Source organism: Vicugna pacos, chromosome 1 (genome assembly GCF_048564905.1).
Source record: "Vicugna pacos chromosome 1, VicPac4, whole genome shotgun sequence".
In the NCBI taxonomy this organism is placed as follows: Eukaryota; Metazoa; Chordata; class Mammalia; order Artiodactyla; family Camelidae; genus Vicugna; species Vicugna pacos.
Window position 1 is genome coordinate 117,518,437 of NC_132987.1, and position 19,993 is coordinate 117,538,429.

Consider the following 19,993-nt stretch of genomic DNA (forward strand, 5'->3'; position numbering starts at 1 on the left):
GGATTTGGGCAGAAACAAGTTCCATTTGTGGTTGAGATAACTGACACAAGAATTTTCAGTAACAGAATTTCCTGGGTAGATGAGGGACAAAATCCTCACTGGGAACAAATTTAAAATGAAAAGCTGTGAAAGTGTATGCCTCTCTGAGAAAAGGTGTTTAACCTGCTTCCTGGAGTGACTTGTGTTAGGGAACAGTTAGTAAGCACATGCTGACCCAATTAACACGGGGAAGGCATCAAACTCTAGCTCAAGGAGATCTTGGCGAGAAAGAACCGTCTTTTTGTTTTTTTGTTTTTTTGTTTTTTTTCCTAGGTAGGTACTGGGGATTGAAGCCAGAACCTTATGGATGCTAAGCATGCAAAGCCATTTTTTTGAAACAAATATCATCTTCATGTTTTCCATTTTACTTCATTTATTAAAGTAATATATGCCCATAGAGACAATTTCAATACAAACCTTAACCTAATCATGAAGAAACATCTAGATGTGAGCCATTCTATAAGACAATGGAGTCCTGTCTTCAGTGTCATAAAGAACAGAAAAAGTCTAGTGAGGCAGGGATTATTCTACAATTAAAAAGTCCAAAGAGACAAAAATATCTAAACGCAAACTGTGAAGTCTGATTAAATCCTGGATAGAAAAATATGTATATATACGAACAGCATTTGCAGGACTAGTGAGGAAATCTGACTGTGGATTGCCTATCAGCAGAGTGTCATTGTTAATTTCCTTAAACGTGAAAATGATATTCACAGTATGGACTAGAATGTCCTTGTTCCCAAGAGACACCAGCTGGCGTATTTATGAATGAAGCTTTGTGATATTTTTCAACTCCAAGTGGTTCAGAAAAAAATGAGAGCAAGATAAAGCCAACGGGGAATCCAGGTTAAGAGTATATGGATACTGCTTATTGGACTGTCCTTTAACTTGTATAGAGATTTGAAAATTGGTCAAGGTAAAAGAGGAAAAAAATTCTAGTGGGAAAAATCTCACTACAAAAAATGTGGTCTCATGTTTCCACCCACTTCCTGTTTCCCAGGATATCTGCTTTCAATGTATTTAGTTCCTTGTTCTCATATTTACCTCCAAATGTAAAAATAAATGCAGACACTGCTATTTCTTGAGTCTGCAGTTTTAGATCTCTCTGTAACTTTCCAGTACAGTAGGTGACAATTTTAGCTCTTTTGTGGTGACATCCATATTTGACCTTTTCCCTTGTATAACCAAACGAGATAAGGCCATAAACGGATTAACAAATGAGTGTACAATGTTGACAGTTCCTGATCTGTAAAAACTATCTTTTAAAATTTGACTGAATTGCTTTATTTCTTCAATTGTTTTGCTTTTCATGAGCTATTATTAAGTGCTTTCTCACCTAAAGATAATAACTCTGTTAAGATCCCACTCAATGTCGTTTCCTCACTAATCATCTCTGTTAGTTCCATTTTCTTGCCGAGGACAAGATGTGGAGTTTTCTGAGCGCCTGTGTGGGTGTGGACTGCATGCTTCTCAGGTTTGCTGCACAACTGTTAACTGGGATTTTTCCTTCGCCATCACCTTGTGAATTCCCATAGCATCTCTCCTATGTTGGATCCCAGACGCCTGGATCCCATGTTTTCTTTGCTTCCATAACTTTTGGTTATCTGTGTTTTGTTGAGGAATTGAATTCCATTCCAGTTCCTGACCCTTTGTTTGTGACCTTTATCTCTCCAAAAATTCTTGGAATGTTTCTTTCCATCTGACGTCCTGACATCGCACTGCGGTGTTCTTGGATGTTTGTCTTTTTCTATTCATCACTCTGGACATTCAGTGGAATTTTTTATTTGGAGACTCATGTTCTTCAATTTTGGGAAAATTTATTGAACTATTTGTTCAATAATTTCCTTCATTTTCTCTGGTCTATCTTTCTGGGACTCCTGTTAGCCAGATTTGATCTCCCATATTGGGCTTCTAATTTTCGAACTTTTTTTTCTCCTATGGAATATATTCTTTTTGGAGAGATATCTTTTAACTCTTCTACTTTTTTTTTCTTTTTTGCTATTATATGTATTTATATATATCATAGTTCTAGTTTTTGAAGACTCATTCTTCAATTTGTTCCATTTTAAGCATCCTAGTCTTGTTTTATGACTACAATATTTCTCTTTCTTTGTTGATGATGTATTTTTAATTGAAATTTTTTAATTTTTTAATTTTAATTTTTTATTGAAGTGTGGTTGACTCACTATATATTATACTTTAAAGTTATTACTGAATAATGACTATATTTCCCTGTGCTATACAATATATGCTTGTTGCTTATTTATCTTATACAGAGTAGTTTGTATCTCTTAGTTCCCTAATCCTATCTTATACCCCCCCTTCCCTCTCCCCACTGGTAACTAGTTTGTTCTTTATATCTGTGAGTCTGTTTCTGTTTTGTTATGTGCAATTGTTTGTTTTATTTTTTAGATTCCATATATAATTGATAACAGAGTATCTGTCATTCTCTGTTTGACTTATCTCACTAAGCATAATGCCCTCTCAGTCCAACCACGTTCTTCCAAGTAGCAGAACTTCATCCTTTTTTATAGCTGAGAAATATTTCACTGTATCTATCTGTCTACACCACATCTTCTTTACCCATTCATCAATTGATGGACACTTAGGTTGCTTCCATATCTTGGCTATTACAAATAATGCTGCTGTGAACACTAGGGCACATTTATCTTTTCAAATTAGTGTTTTTATTTTCTTAGGGTATATACCCATGAGTGGGATTCCTGGGTCATTTGGTAGTTCTATTTTTAGTTTTTTTGAGGAACCTGCATACTGTTTTCTATAGTGGCTGCCCCAAGTTACATTCCCATCAACAGTGTAGGAGGGTTCCTTTTTCTCTGCATCCTCACCAACATTTGTTATTTGCAGACTTTTTGATGATAGCCATTTTGACTGGTGTAAGGTAATATCTCATCATGGTTTGGATTTGCATTTCTCTGATAATTAGCAGTGTTTATCATCTTTTCATGTGCCTATTCACCATCTGTATATCTGCTTTGGAAAAAATGTCTGTTTAGGTCTTCTTCCATTTTTTAACTGGGTTGTTTGTTTTTGATACTGTTTTTTGAGCTGTTTATATATTTTGGATATTAATTCTTTACCCATCATATCATTTGTAAATATTTTCTCCCTTTCAATAGGTTGCCCTTTTGTTTTATCGATGGTTTCCTTTGCTGTGCAAAAGCTTTTGAGTTTAATTAGGTCTCATTTGTTTATTTTTGTGCTTATGTCTTTTGCCTTAAGTTACAGATCCAAAAAACATTCCTACAATTTATGTCAAAGAGTGTTTTATCTATGTTCTCTTCTAGGAATTTTGTGGCTTCAAGTCTTATATTTAGGTCTTTAATCCATTTTGAATTTACTTTTGTATCTGGTATGAGAAAGTGTTCTAATTTCTAATTTCTCTTTGGCTAGGGTTAGAGCCAGGTATGAGCCAGAACTTCTCTTTCAGTGGGCAGAACCACCCTATTGGGAGTGGGGGTGGGTTCCAAATTGCTGGACAGAGCCCCGAGGGTCGAATCTGAGCCAGTTCTGTTCCCTTTAAGTGTGTGGTCTTCTCCCTCCCAACACTGGCACCCTTGCCCCAAAGGGGAGCAGAATTGGAACAAGAGGGGCTGGTTTGGGTGCTTGGCATGCATCTGGGTGTGGACTGGGGCAGCCCCTGGACGCAGTCAGCATCCTGTACTGCCTTTGATGCACTGCCTCCGTAAACACTAGCAACGGCTGCCCCGACCCTGCTCAGATTCCCCTCTGGGTCTGAGTCACCTTTGTCCCTCACAACTGAGCTCTCCCCTCAGCTGGGGCAGCCTTAGCCCCCATGTGGAGCTGCATCATGAAGCAAGCAGGAACCAGAGCAGACACTTTTCTCAGGCTGGGACATGTGCTGGGGTAATCAAGGGAAACCAGCTAGCACCCTGTGTAGTTTCAAGCTGCCCTCTCCACCCTATTGCAGGAATAAGCAATTACGTGTGAATTCCTCACAAGCAGGGTTCAGGTTCCCCACAGCCCTCTTTTTAGTTCCACTGGCTTTCCAACACACCAAAGGGATTCATATTTCTGATGTTGGATCCCATGGCTGGGGTGCCCAATATGTAGCTCAAACTGCTCACTTGCCAGGGAGGATCTCTGCCCATGCAATCTCCCTCCTCTTCTGAATCCCCCCCAAAAGACACAGGTCCCATCGTGATCTCTCCTCTTCACTTCCTGTCCAATTCCATGTGGGTCTTTCTTACAACCTTGTTTGTATGAGTTTTTCTGCCAGTCTCTGGTTAGTTTTCAGTGAGAATTGATCCAGAGTATTTTTGATGTGTTCATGGGGGGAGCTGAGTTCTGCATCCTCCTATTCTGCCATCTTTTTTCTTTTTTTTGAGTTTTAATTTGCACATAATACAGTACACAAACCTTAAGAGTACAGCTCAATGAATTGATGTATATATGTGTGTATTATATACATGGTATATGCTATTAATAAAAAATATCATTATATTTATATATTATGTATTAAGTGTTCACATGTATAATGAATTTTAAAATTTATGCAATTGTGTAGGATAAATTATTTTATTGTGTATAATAAATTATATATACTACAGGAAAATAAATTATATATAACTTATATATATGCACTCAACCAGCACAATCAAAATATATAACATTTCCAGCATACTATCAGGCTTCTATGTGCCCCACTCCCAGCCAACTTTCTCTACAGAAGTAATCACTTTTATCACCTCTATCATAATATTTCATTTTTCTTCTCTATTAACTTTTAAGTTAGAGATTCCTGTATAATTTTCAGTGAGAAAGAGCACATTATGCATCCTTAAATTACTATGGTCTACTTTGAATTAGTACTTTTACCACTTAAAAATCATGCAAGAAGCTTAACAACAGCTCACTGCATTCTACACCTGCCCTTTGTGTCATTGTTGTCATGTATTGTACTCCTGTGCCTGTTGTAAAACACCCAAGACAGGATTATTACTGGATTCGTCCTTCGTATTTTCCCTTCTTCATCATTTTCGGTGTTCTGCAATGTTCCTGGTAGTTCTAGTCTCCTTTCAGTGATCATTTTCCTTCAATTTCAAGAAATTCCAATGGTATTTCATTGAGAACAGATCTGATGGTAACATAGTCTCAGTTTTTGTTTGTCTGAAAATGACTTTATTTTGCTCTCACTTCTGGAGGATATGTTCACTAGGTATAGAATCCTAGGCTTTTTCTTCTTTTAGCACTTTTTTCTTCTTTTAGCACTCTAAAGATGCAATTCCATTATTTTATTGCTTCCATAGTTTTGCTGAAAAATCAGCTGTCGGTCTGATTGCAGCTCATTAAAGCTATGTGGTTTGTTTGTTTGTTTTTTGCTTTTTTGTTTTTGTTTTTGTTTTACTCTTACTGCTTTTTTCCATTTGTCTTTGGTTTTCAGCAGATTGGATATAATGTGAATTAATATAATTTTTGGTATTTATTCCACTTGTAGTCTTCCTAGCTTCTTGAACTGGTAGTTTAATGATTTTAATTTTCAACCACCATCTCTTCAACTATGGCTTCTGTCCTATTCTCTTTCTCCTTTCCATCTGGGACTCTGGTTGTACATTTGTGAAAACTTTTTCTGTGTCCCACAATTTCTTTTGCTATTTCCAGTCTTCTGTTTAATTCTTCCCATAAGTTCTTAATTTTAGTCATATTTTCAGGCCAAGAATATACATGTTTCTTTTTATAGATTTTATTATATAAATGAATTCTGAATTGAAATTCTCCATTTTTTCCCCTTCATTTTGTCCATTTTGTCCCCATTTACTTTTATATAGTATTCATAGTTAAACTCCTTGTCTGCTAATTCCAATATCTGGATTATTTTTTGGTCTGCTTCTATTGTTTATTTATGTTTTTAATTGGTTGTTAGTTATATAGTCTTGTTTCTTTGAAAATTTAACTTTTATTATATGTCACACATTGTATATAAAAGGATGTAGAGTCTCTACATAATATTATCTTCCACCATACACTCCATTATACTTCCTACATGAAGTATATGGGGTGAGGAGCTAATCACCTCAATCCAGTTAGGAATCAATGTGGATTAGGTTGGGTTGCAGTTATAGTAAGTTTTTAGTAAGACTCAGTTCACCTCTGTTTATCACTATATATTAATAGTCCCCAACCTGACTTACAGTATTTCATTTGTCTCTTTATAATGACAGCATTAAATTTAAAATTTTGTTTTATATGTTGGGATCTCTTAGTTGGCATCTATTGAATTCTCTCACTGTCTTCTACCCAGCTTATGGACAATATGAAGGGATACAATGGGGGCCAAAATATTTTCTTTATTAGAGATAGAGGCCAAGCCAGAGAATAAGGCTTTAGGCTTGTTCAACAGGTTTGCTTATCAATCTTAAGTCTTAGGTTAGAGAGACTCTCTTAACTGGTATCAGGTATTCTTGGATGGGGTCATTCCTCCCTATATGAGGGTACTATTTAGGCATAAGGACAGAACAGAGAATGTTTGGTCCTTGTAAGCCACTTCCTTTCAAGAAGAGAAGTAGGGCAGAACTTTGCCAAACATACTCAGTTATGTTAAGTTTGCCAATCAAATTAATTGCTCTGTCTCTCTATTGGGAGGGAAACAAAGTCTCCCACTGTGGAAAACAGGACTGAGAAAAGGGTATTCTCATTCTAACAACATGCACTGGACTGTGTCCTTGATGGGACCACAACACTAAAGCAGAATCACCATTCTCACTTGAGTAATACTCCCTTTCATGCATTCATTCCATATTTAAGTTATAGAATATCTAAAATTTGTCATCTAAAGGTTATCTTATTGCTGGCCCTCCATACATCCTCTTACACCAAGGGTTGGTAAAATACAATCTATGGACCAAATCTGGTCTGATGCCACTTTTTGTAAATAAAGGTTTTTTCTGGGACACAGCCACAGCCATTTGCTTACGTATTTTTTATGAGTGTTTTCACACTCCTATGGTGGAGTTGAGTTCTTGGGACAGCAAGTGTATGACCCTTAAAGCCTAAAATATTTCTTACCTGTTCCTCTATGGATAGTTTTTTGACCCCTATCTTAGACCACAATTGGTTCTATACTAACTTTTTTCTCCTTCTTTCTGACATTTATTAAAAGAAAGAAGGTATAACTGGGTAAAAGACAGGCTACATTCTGTTCTATCTGTAACAAATGCCAACAGTTTAGTACCTCTGAAAAATTCTAAAGGTGGTTTCTTTCTGCCTTAAATAATGTGAATTTTGATCAGAAAAGCCAAGCCACTCTATGGACCTGGAAGTTAGAAGAAAACAGGGAATTGACCATCAACATTAGCCTTGGTTCCCTGCAAGCACAAAGTCAGGCAAGGTTATCTATCAGTTCTCCACAGCAACTAGCAGCCAACTGATTTCAACAAATAACGTGACCTTAAGCTGATTCTCTCTAAAGCTTGATGGTCTCATTTCAGATAGATGGGACAGGTGTTTATCCACACTTTAAAATTAACTTTTTAGATATCTCTCCATCGTGATAGGTTTGTCAGTTTGGCCAGGGGTTACCTTCTTGACTAGTTGGTAATCACTCTGCCTCATTAGGCTCATTTATTCTTGAATCAGGTACCATGCAAGTAGCAGGAGCTCTGCTGATTCAAATAAGATATTTCACCTTCTGTTAAGACCAGTTGCTGGTGTTAGTTGTTGGTTTGGCTATAGATTGGCATCCTCAAATGGTTGCTTCCCCAAGGTTTGTAGACCAGCATGAAAATGAGATTGCTGAGAAAACAAATTCATGTTTTCTCATGTTAGTTTTTTTTTGGTGGGGGGGTAATTAGATTATTTATTTATTATTAGTATTATTTTTTAATGGAGTTACCAGGGATTGAACCCAGGATCTTGTGCATGCTGAGCCCGTGCTCTACCACTGAGCTATACCCTCTCCCATGTTTTTACATGTTAAAGTAGCCGCATCTTATTTTTCAAATGTCTGTTCTTGTGTGGAGTGGGTGAGAGACGTCATCATGAATGAAGCTGTCCCACAGACTGTAGGACGAGCGAGGAGGCAAACTCCCATGTGACATAGGCTCTGGCACTTACCATGAGTGGCTGTGGACACAATGGTGAGGATGCCCGAGGTAGACTGAACAGATCAGTCAGTGTATTCATTACCTTTCTCATACAGTGAACCATAAAGCAAGTCAAGTCTTAACAAATTTCAAAAGATTGAATCACAGTGAGAATGTTCTCTAACTACCATGGAATTAAAGTTGAAATCAGTAACAAAAACTAACTAGTAATATGTAAATATTAAGCTAATATTATTCCGAAATAACCCATGTGTTAGAGAAAAAGCATAACGGATTAAAATATTTTGACTTGAAATAATAATTAAAATATAATCTATCAACATGGGTGGGATAGAGCCAGAACAGTGCTTAACAAGGGAATTTATTGTTCTAACGCATAAACTAGAAGAAAAGTTGAAAGTTAATTACCTAACCTTCCACTTGAAAAAGCTAGAAGAATAAGACCAAATTTAACCCCTCAAAAAAGTAGAGAAAAAGACATACTTTAAATAACAGTGGAAAACAATGAAGTGGAAAAACAGTCTTACAACTGATAAGAACCAATAAGACTATGAGCTGCTCTTTAGAAAAGATGAATAAAAATAATATGTTTATAAGACTGATAAGTACTGAGATATCACCACAGATCCTACAGATATAAAAAGGACAATACAAGGGAATTAAGAACAAATTTCTCATACAGTGTCAATAAATTTGACAAGTTAGATGAAATGGAGAAATTTTTTTGAAAAAAATCAATTTATCAAAGGCTAATACAAGAAGGAGTATAATAACTGAATTTGCTCATACTTGTTGAAGAAATGGAGTGTGTTATTAAAAACAGTCCCTCTATAAAATCTTCAGTCCCAACTGACTTCACTGATAAATTCTTTCAACAATTTAATGGAGAAGTCATACTAATCTTTTATAACTCTCTCACAGGAAGAAGAAAAAGGGGATATTTCCTCATGCATTTTATGTGGACAGCATAACTTTGATAGCCTAACCTGATTAAAAAAACATCATAAGGAAAGAGTTAAAGACCAATATTTCCGATGAACACAAAAATCTTAAAGAAAGCATTCAGTATTATTAACAAAAAATTACTAGCAAAATAAAGAAGGTCAATCTCAACACATGCAGAAAAGTCACAGTGAAAATCAATACCTACTCATGGCAGAAACACCCAGTCAAGCAGGAACAGAAGGAAACTTCCTCCATTTGATAAGGGTATCTGCAAAAACTTATGGCTAATATACAAAATTCTGACCTGTGAAATGCTGAATGCTTTTCCCTCTAGGATCAGACCATACAAAAATGTTTGCTATCACCACTCATATTCAACATTATACTGGAGGTTGAAGTTTGTACAATAATGGGGGGAAAAAAAGCATACGGTTTGAAAATGAAGTAAAAGTATTATTAACAGATAAGATGGTTGTGTACACGGGAAATCCAAAGGGATTGACAATCTATTAAACTAACCAGTGAATTAAGCCAAACTGTGAGGTAAATGGTCAATATATAAAAATCAGTTCTTTCTACATGTTTGCCACAAATTAACTGGAAAATGAAATGTGGGGTGAGAAAACGATTTTGAAGAGCCCCTCCAACATTACTGAGAATACTTCCTAGTCCTTACTCCTTGCTGAAGCCTGTGTTGATCACTGGTATAAGAAACCTGAAAGACACTGTAGAGGAAGTTTCTGTGTAAATTTGGAGCAGTCCTGTTGGTAATGTTATCATCGCAGACTGTTTTAGAACGGGAGAGCTTTACACAGGAAGTACAGGCAACGCTGAACCGTGAGCAATGCACGTTATTACCTTCAGGGCATCCTCAAGTTAAACCAGAGAATTATTCACAGGCTCACAAACCTCTGGGACAAGAAGTCATGGCTGTAAGCCAAGAAAGAAAAAAACTGGATATTTCCTTTACACCCATTTAAGAGACAAAAAGCAATTAGAGAGTAGATCATTTAAGCAAAGGAAGATGGGGAAACACTGTCAAGTCGGTACCCAGCCAGGTATTCAACATGATGTTAGTAAAATCATGCAATAAATATTGTCTCTTGTTTACCTCCAAAGTTTTAGGAACCAGCTGACTGAGTTTTGGGGAGTAAAGAATTTGAGAGATGAGTCAATCTACACCCCTACTTCTGTCCTTCTCAAGGATGTAAAAATGGCAGCCTAGAAGGGCTATGAGATTTGCCTCAAGTTGACCCACTTAACTGCAGAGTGGGAGGAGACAGGCCACCTGATGCCTCATTCAGGGCTCTCCCCACCTCTTCTGCCTTCCTTCTGTCAGGTCTCGAGAGAGAATTTACAAAATGTTTGCAGCAATTTGAAGGAAATAACACCAGCAATAAAGGCAGCCTGCTACCGCCAACAGTCTTGAACCTGGAGATTCCCCCGTAGGGGAGGAGGGGCTTTCCCTACATCTTCCTAGGTTTAACAGCTGGGTCTTTGAAATAAACTGACAGCAGGCAGATTGAGAGCAGAAAAGGGGTACACATTTATTCATTTTTAATATTACCCACAGGGTATCATAGGGAAAGAGCGAATACTCAGTAAAATTTGAGCACTTATGTGTCTCCTTAATAGGGGAAAGGACGGGGGATGTAGCTACCCTAGGGGAAGCAAATGATTTTCAGAAAAGCTGAAGGAGCCCAGAGAGGAACAGATGGGGGATGTGATAGTTTGTGAGAAAGTTTGGGTGTGATGCTGACTTCTAGTCTTTTCTGCTGGCATAAGGGTCAGTCTTCCCTGTTGATGGCACTCCTGGAGAGGGGATTTATGACATTTGAGTTTCTTTTGGAGGATCTGACTTTAGGTAGATAAGGGGAGTTCAGAGAAGGCTCCTCCATGCATTTGCTGTTTTTCCAGTGGCTTCAGCTCAAAATAATCAATAAGACAAAGCAGCATATTTTGGGGTGGCATGTCCTGAAGTCCTTCATGGGAAACAATCTTTACATAAACTTTTTCTTCCTCCTCTGATCCTCATGCCCACTCACTGGCAGTCATTCCATGTCACAAGATTAAAGCTGGAACCCAAAGATGAACACAAAAGGGTATAAAGGCTGGCAAGCTTCAGACAACAGGTCAAGGATTCTCCAGAGAAGGTTCATCTACTGCTTCATTTCTTCCCCAGAACTGATCATGTTATAGTTTACTTCTCTCTTTGCTGGTCTTCTACAATGGACTCCATCAGGACTGGAACCCAATCTGATTCATTTTTATATCTCCAGCAGTCATCAGGCTGTCTGCGCAGAACACACACTTACATTTTAATGAGAAGGGAGGATGTGAGACTAGTTTTCGAGAACTTAGGGAAGTAAAGAGGGAAATAAATACTTGCTGGATACCTGCTAGGCTCCTTGTATTCTGGGCTTACTGCTTCCTGGTCATTTCTGAAATAAGTGAGAAGAAGCCTATTTTATGATATTCCAAAGATTTAGAACCTGGGACATTTGGTTAAAAATTATAAGGACATAGGTCAATTTTTTTGCTGTTTACCAGTACTTGTAGAAAATTTGAAAAAGTCAGAAAAATAGTAAGTATCACCTATATTGTTGTACCACCCTGTGATTAATATTATAAACATTTATTTTAATACATATACTGTTTATTACAAAATCTACTGATTTATTTATTTATTCCTTTATTATGCATTTTATTTTGACATGATTTGCTACAATTTTTAGTCGAGCCTCCACTGCTGGACTTTTAGGTTGTTTCCAGCATTTCAACTTAAGGACGTCTTGCAAAGGAGTCCCATGAAGGATGGTGGGTTAGCTTGGGCAAATGTTAACATAAAAGGAGGCATTTAATGTGCGATAGACTAGATTCAGGTGGGAAAATCACAGTTTTTTTCCAATCTTTGAAGGCCAGCATTTGGAAGAGGAGTGAGACTTGCTTTGTGTGGTCCCAAAAGGGAAGATTTCGAAAGAGTGGGTGGGAACCGTGGGGTGATCAGTTCATGGTGTGTAAAGTTAGTTCATGGTGTGGCGAAGGCAGGTCTGAGCAGCTTCAGGAGGTAGTGAATTTCCAGCCCATGAAGATATTTAAATTTGGCTAAAAATCACTTACGTTTACAGTAGAAAGTTCCCGAGAGTTTGGAGAACATGGAAGAAGTAATTTATATATTTATTTATTTTGGAAGGGGAGGGGTCTTGGGAAAGGCTTCAAAAGCAAACATTTGGAGGCCATTCTCTTGTTATTTATTGTTATTTATATCAGGGTCTTCTATTTTTCTAATGACTGACAGTTCATAAAGTATTAGAAAGAATCCCCCTTTACAACGAGACAACAGATTCAGAAAGGTTCAGTAAGCCACCCTAGTTCCTGTGGCTGGGGGTCGTTGAGCTAGGCTAAAGGCCCACGTTCTCAGTCCCAACAACCACTGTTTTTTCCAGTTGCTATTATTACCCCATTAAGGTCACCAGTCCCTTCTTGAAAGTTCAGACTCACAGGACTTTGTCTATGCCCTGCTTCACTGCAGGAAAGTGAAAGTGTCCCCAGTGACTCATGTGAACAGAATGTCACTGCGCAGCTAACAGGTAAGGTCTCCTGCGTGTCCTTTCCAAGCTGTAGCAGCCACTTCATGATTAGGGTTTTGACGGGTGAGGGCGGGGCTCCTTCCCACTCTAGCATCCTGTGATCCTATGATGTCTTAGGTGTCTTCTGCTCAGGACAGGGCCACCTTCCCTGGTGGTGAGAATTAATTCACCTGCCAAATCAGCCCTCTGTACCTTCGACCCTGCCGACTCAGAACCCCTGAGCACTGGGCTTTGAGCCTCCACTGTGTCTAGCTGGAAAGCTCGTAGCCCAGAAATTGATTTCTGTTTCTAGCGTCCACCCTGAATCCTTGCCTTCTCCTTAGTTTATTGTGGGGAAGGGAGGCTAGGCAATCTAGAAGGAAATGTCAGGTTCCCTTTTGGCTGCAGGAGGTGCTTAGCATCCTCTCTGGGTGACCTACTCCCAGCTGCACTTCCCGGGGCCCCTTCCCAACCAAGCCTTCCTACCAAAGTAAGTCAGAGGGTCCCATGATAGTGCCCCACCCCCCGATAAGCACCCTCATTCAATGCTCCAGGAAAATCCCTTCCTCTGGGTTTATAACTCTCCCCTTCAGGCTCCTTCCCAATCTGCAGGAAGCCTGCGTCCACCGTGGGAGGGAGGGGAAGGCCGGAAGCAGATGGCCACCCCCTTTGGAGTCCAGACGGAAGCGTGTTCCTCTTGCTTTTAACCCTTTCCTAGTTTTAGCTGCCTGCCTATTGGGGCCAGCTCTTGCTGTTTTGCAATTCTACGATGGCGCCCTTCTTAGAAAAATATTGATTTGGTTCCCAGTATATGCCAAGCATGGGGGTGAAAAAAGCCAAGTGTGTTAGGTCTCTGCCCTTGAAGAGCCTCCTTTCCTCCTGGCAGATGGAAAAGGAAACCGACAATGAAAATGCAGGAAGAGAAATGCCTCGATAAGGGAAACGGAACTGGGCCCTCCAGGGGAAAGAACAGTGTTCTCGGGGCCTCGAGCAGGGAAGCCCCCACCAAGAAAGACTGAGGTGTTACAGCATGAAAGGATGGGGTGACAGACTGAGGAGTAGGACTGTCATCCCCAAAGCCATGAGAGCCCTTGAGGTGTTCAGCTGGCAATGACATGATACTGAATCTGAGAAAGAGTCCTCTACAGTCCCGAGGAGGTGTAGGAGAATGGAGACCTGAGGCTGAGACGGGGCGTTGACTCTTTATTTTATTCTTTTCTATTCTGTTTGGATTTTTCAAACCATATGCTTGAATTGTTTTTACTTTTAAAATAAACAGTCATGCTCATGGGATTAGTGGTCCCTTTTGTCTTATTCTTTACACTGTGTATATTATAGATTTAAAAAGGAAACATAAGAAATAATTTTTGCTTTTAAAATTCTGGAAGTGCATTCAGACATGAGAATGGGCAGGGATGTATGCTGTCCTTCATAAATGGTTTGGCTGTTTGTCTCTGCCCTTAAGCTGCGAACAGTACAAGCAGGTAGAAGGCTATTATATTTATACCTCTGATGTAAAAGCTAAAAGACTCAGCCACAGAAAATTCCTGCCTACCTCTGTCCAGTGAGAATGCCTATAATCTATAGGTTCTCAAACTGCAGATACCAGGGGTGTGCTGCAGACGGTGAGGGGATGCTGGCTTGAGAAACACTGCTGAAACAGAACTAGCTCCATGGTAATCACTAACATTAATGAATCTCTTCAGTTGAATTTTCTTCTTCCAGCTTTGCTGGCTGCAACAATCTTTCCTCTGGTGCTCGAGAAATTCTATCCATTTTGAGATCGGAGGAGAATATTTCCTGCTTCTGTACAAACAACTAAGTTGCCCCTAAAGTTTTATAATTGCCAAAAACTTCACATAGGATGGAGGAAAATAGGAAGAACCTAGCAGGAGATCATCATTCATTTAAAAATACAGAACAGAACAGTATTTGTGGTGTGCCAGAAATGGTACCAGTGATACAAAGATGAACCTATAGGATCCTTGCCCTAAAAGCACTTCTAGTTTAGAAACAGGAATGCAAATACAATATTTTAAAGTAATATCACTGCTACCACATAGCTTTAGAATTGAACTGAAGCTTTGAATTGAAACAAACATAGGAAAAATGATGAAGACAGTAGCAGTAAATACACATATCAGAAAATACTGTAGAAATATTAAATGATGCACACTACATACCTATATTAAAATGCCAGGAAAATAGCCAAAATTCTCAAAAACTATTGAGTTAATGAACCATTAAAGTAACGGACCTTTGTAGATTTCTGTGCTTCCCACATAATTTTAATTCCATGTACTTAATTGTTTTTCACAGTTTCATTAGGGCATTTTTCTTCAACCTGTTAATTTCAAGGGAGCTATTATATATGTATGAATCAATATATTACAGTGTGTTTCTTTTCAAGTCTTGCCAAAATGTTGCACAATACTGTTTTCACAATATCTCCAAACTGCGAATATACAATTTAAGGCACAATCTCACATTTTCTATTCAACCTTTATTTTTTTAATTAATTATTTTTTTTGGAAATGGTTTCTGTACTTTGGATACTCCAACTTGCTTATTTCTTTTCTTTTTTTCATTCATTTTCATATTCCTTTTTCACTATAGGTTACTACAAGATATTGAATATAGTTCCTTGTGCTATGCAGAAGAAACTTGTTCATCTATTTCATACATAGTAGTTAGTACCTGCAAATCTCCAACTCCCAATTTATCCCTTCCCACCCCCTCCCCTTCCCTGGTAACTGAAGTTTGTTTTCTATGCCTATGAGTCTGTTTCTGTTTTGTAAATAAGTTCATTTGTCTTTTTTGGTAAGATTCCACGTATAAGTGATATCATATGGTATTTTTCTTTCTCTTTTCTGGCTTACTTCACTTAGAATGACATTCTCCAGGGCCATCTATGTTGCCGCAAATGGAATTATTCTATTATTTTTTATGACTGAGTCGTATTAAAGTTTTATCTTGATGTCACAGGAAAAGAAAATGCTAATGATAGTTTCTAAGTCACATTGGTAAACATTCTTACATGTTAGCAAAGCAATGAATGTTGTATTGGCCTCCTTTTTAAAAATGGCATCATTAGAACCACATCTTGACGTAAACCAACCCTGTAGGCAACCTTATGATGCTAGGAGAATGGCAGCAGAGCACTTGGTCCGGGTGCCTGGTTCGGAGGAGGTAGGAAGGATGAGGGCAGTGAGGCTGAGAGTGGGGGCGAAGGTCCACTTGAGGATGGCCACAGATGAACTGATTAGGGGTGGATGTCTGGTGTTGACATCGTACACTAGCCTAACAACAGCACATGGCCTTCCAGTTTTCTTCCCTTCCTTTCTTTCTCCTTCTCCTCCTCCTCCCCCTCCTTCTTTTTCAGCAGTAATATAAAAAAAGAAAAAGAAATCAATAAAAACATGACACTTCTTTCTCCCCAAAATGGACATGGGATACACACAAGCAGAGCACACACAGCCGATAAACGTATATTAAAAAAAGAACACAGGAAATGGTTAAAGAAATGCAAATTAAAACAAGAGAGTGTGGTAGAGTGTCAGGAAAATTCTCTCTCACATACTACTTTCAGGACTGCAAACTGGTGAAATCATTCATGAGGGATATTTTGGCAATGTGAATCAAGCTCTTTAAGGATACGTGCCCTTATCCGAAGGCAATAACTGGACAGGTATGTAAAATGTACACATGTGGTGTTGATGCAGCTTTATTTGTAATAACAAACAAAAAAAAAAAAAAGAGGAAAACTTCCCTAAATAAATAGAGGGGCAGTTCAATTAATTACAGCCCATTCAACTGATGGAATACTTGTAGCTTTTAAAATAATTAACTAAATTTTGGTTGATTAACACAAAGGTGTGTTCACAACATAACTGTAAGTAAAAAAAGGCAAAAGGCATATCTTTGAATAATCTTTACCTCTTTATTGGTTTCCATATTGTAAAGCTGTCTGTAAGGACCATATGTTCCTTTTAGTTTTTTGGTTTTGGACCTCAACAGTAGAGAAGTGAGCATTAACTTCTGAGTTCATACAGCATACTATAGCTGTTAGCTTAAATAAGGCACCTCTCGTTTTAATCTATTTTGTTTCTTTTTAATCTGGTTAATATACATGAATTACTTTTAAGTTAGAACAAACAATAAAGCGTGTACAGGGAACAATCAAGAACCCTCAGTCGGAAGCCTGTGAGAAGAGAAGGGGTGTCAGATTCTGGCCTCTCCACTGCCCAGGCATGAGCTGTAAATTGCACACCTTGCCACCTGGTGTAAGGGGCAAAACAGGATTATTAGTTGGTGTGTTTACTTTTGGAATGTTTGGGTTATAACTCCCAGAGGGGCTCCAGGTACTGAACCTTTGGGCTCGGTATAGTGCACCACCAAGAGCGATCGCAAATAGATACGGAACCAAGTGAAAAGCCTGGCATCCTGGCTTGGATCTGTGCATTAATCTGCCAGGGCTGCCATTACAAGTACCACGTACCAGGTGGCTTTGACAACAGAAATGTATTGTCTCACAGTTTTGCAGGCTACAAGTCCAAAATGGAGGTGTTGGCAAGGTTGGGTCCTTCGAAGGCTGTGAGAGAGTCTGTTTCAAGCCTCTCTCCCAGTTTCTGGAAGCCTCAGGTGTTCCTTGACTTGTAGATGGTGTTCTCCCTGTGTCTTCACGTCATCTTCCTCTTTGTGTGTGTGTGTGTTCCAAATTTCCCCTTTTTTAAGGACCCCAGTCATGTTGGATTAGGGCTCACTCCAATGACCTCATCTTGATGACCTCTGTACAAACCCAGTCCCCAAATAATCTTGGATCATTTTGGTGTGGCAGAAAGAACATAAGCTTTCCAATTACACATGAATTTAAATCTTGGCTTCACCACTTCCTGGTGGTGTGGCTTTGGGAAACTTTATTTAATTATTCAGAACCTGTTTTCTCACTGGTATAATGGGGATGTAATGTCACTGAGGATTGCTGGAGGCTGTTACTATCTGTGATTTGGGGGGGTCTCTGCTTTTAGAGGTTAACTTCTATGAATAGATACATTTGTAGGACATCTGTCAGTGGATCTGATGGGGAGATTCTTAGATGACAGCAAGAATTTAGTTACTGAACTTGGTCAAGACCAAACTGGCGTCTGTATCAGAGTCCTTTCTGCCTACATGTGTTCACTTGTTTGGGGCCAGCATAATTTACAGGTTACTTTTTAGGTGAAGCCTATATAAAACCATTTTACAGCACTCCAACCCAGACATGTGACTTTATTGATCAATGTTGTGTAAGGCTGTCACACTGGGGGTGAGGGAGGGTAGTGGAGAAAAGGTGAAGCCTTCTAGGTATGAAGCAATGTCTTCAATTACTGCGTGACTCTAAGTTCCAGATTCTGCCTCACCCACATCATCTTCTAGACTGACTTGACCAAAAGACAAGGTCACATTTCTTGAGACACTGCCATATTCTTTTCAGATTACCTAGAAGATTAATTAGGAAAGCTTCTTTCATTACTAGCAATAAAAAATGGACTCAAATTTAGTGTTAAAGGTTGCAAATGTGTAAGTGTTCCTTCTGATAGACGTGGAACTGTGCTGAAAGGGGCGGGGAGCAAGAGAATCAGGCAGGTGGAAGGAATTGGTTGTATCGGTGAAAGTATGAGCTGGGGAGGAATCAAGGTAGGGATATTCTCTCTCCCCAGTAGGGACATTCTTGGCCACTTCCTTCAAAACAATAAAGTTGAATGTAGACTTCAATTACATTAGCAGGGCAATTTCGAAAAACTCAGCCATCCAAAAAAACTTTTGATAGTTATGGTACCTTCTGATACCATGAGAATCAGTCTAAAGTAAGCAATTTGCCTTCTTTATCTTAGGTTTAGTCAGCTTTCTTTCATGGCCTGTGCTAATTGGAATGGTTGCCTTAGTATATCAAGGTTCTGGTAACTGTAGGAGGCAAACATTTGTCGGAAACACTCAAGTGTTTTTCCTTGAGTCATATAGGATAGAGATCAGTATTTATTGCCAGGTTGTTTTTCTTTACACCTGTAAGATTGTATCTGCCTGTGAACATTTAAAGCTTAAGAAAAAAATTGATGTGAACACTATCACAGGATGGCAAAATCAAGTGTAGAAATCAATCAATAAATTAGTGATGGTGTAAAATAATATCTATAGTATCCTTTTTAGCACAACACTGGATGCCATTTTACTAGGATTGGTACAAAACACAATTTTTAGCCAGCGGCTGTCTACTAATTACAAAGTAGCCAGCATAGCATGGCTATGGGCATACCTGAATTTTAACGCCTGAGGAGCATACGTAGCGATATTCAGCCAGGCAGAAGGGATAGACAGAATAAGGATAAACGAAAGCCAGAATATGAATGAACAATTGTGGGCGAATTAGGAATCTGCAAACTGAGATGGTGCATGAAAAGGAAAATCGGGGAGTTGGACGACTAGGATACAGTCATAGCTTAAAAGGATTAATTCTAGGAGTATTCCGGTGCAGAAGGAAGGCTGTGCCCAGAAAGGTGGGGAGGGGTTGGAAATCGGTGGGAAAGCCTGTGAGAGCGTGCACAGCCTAAAAAAGTTTTTATGATGGCTCCGTCCTTAATTTCTGAACGCTGGCATTGGTTGCTGCAAAAACCGAATGACATGATTTGATCAAGGTGTCAGCTGCAGGGGCATCCCAGATTCGGGCGAAGCGTCCGGAATTCCTGAGATGTCTGAAACACGGAGGCGGCCTCTTCCCCACCCCCAGCCGCGGCCTCCGTGGGCATTTTCCGGCCAGGGAGGCACGCGAGCCCTTCGAAGAACAGTTTAAACGCGCGGACGTGCGCACCCGGACCGCCTCCCCGCGGCCGGCGGGCCGCCGGGGGATGAAGGTGAGAGCCCCCAGCCCGGGCGCGCGGGGGTGGGCTGCCCGGGTCCCCGCGCGGCCGCAGAGCCCGGTCCCCTCCCCCCGCCGCGGGCGGGGCTGCGGGCGCACGACGCGGAAGCGCGGGGCTCCGGGGGCGGCGGCGCGGAGGCCGCGCGCGCTCTCCGGGCCGCAGTCGGCGCGGGCGCGGGGCGGGGCGCGGCCAGGAGGCCCGAGGGGCGGCGGGCGCTCGCGCACAGGCCCGGCCGCCGCCTCGCCCCCCTTCCTCTTCCCCTTCTCTCCCTCGGCCGGCCGTCCCCCTCCTCTCCCCTCCCCCGAGCGAATCACGCGCCCTCCTCTGACACTCGTAGCGGGCCCGAGCTCCGAATTTATCCTTCACGTGACCTGAGGGGGTTGGGTGGTTGGTTGGGGACGGAGGGGGAGAGGGAAAGGAGGGAACGGAATCTGCCGTTGCCCGAGCAACAGGCCCCGCCCGC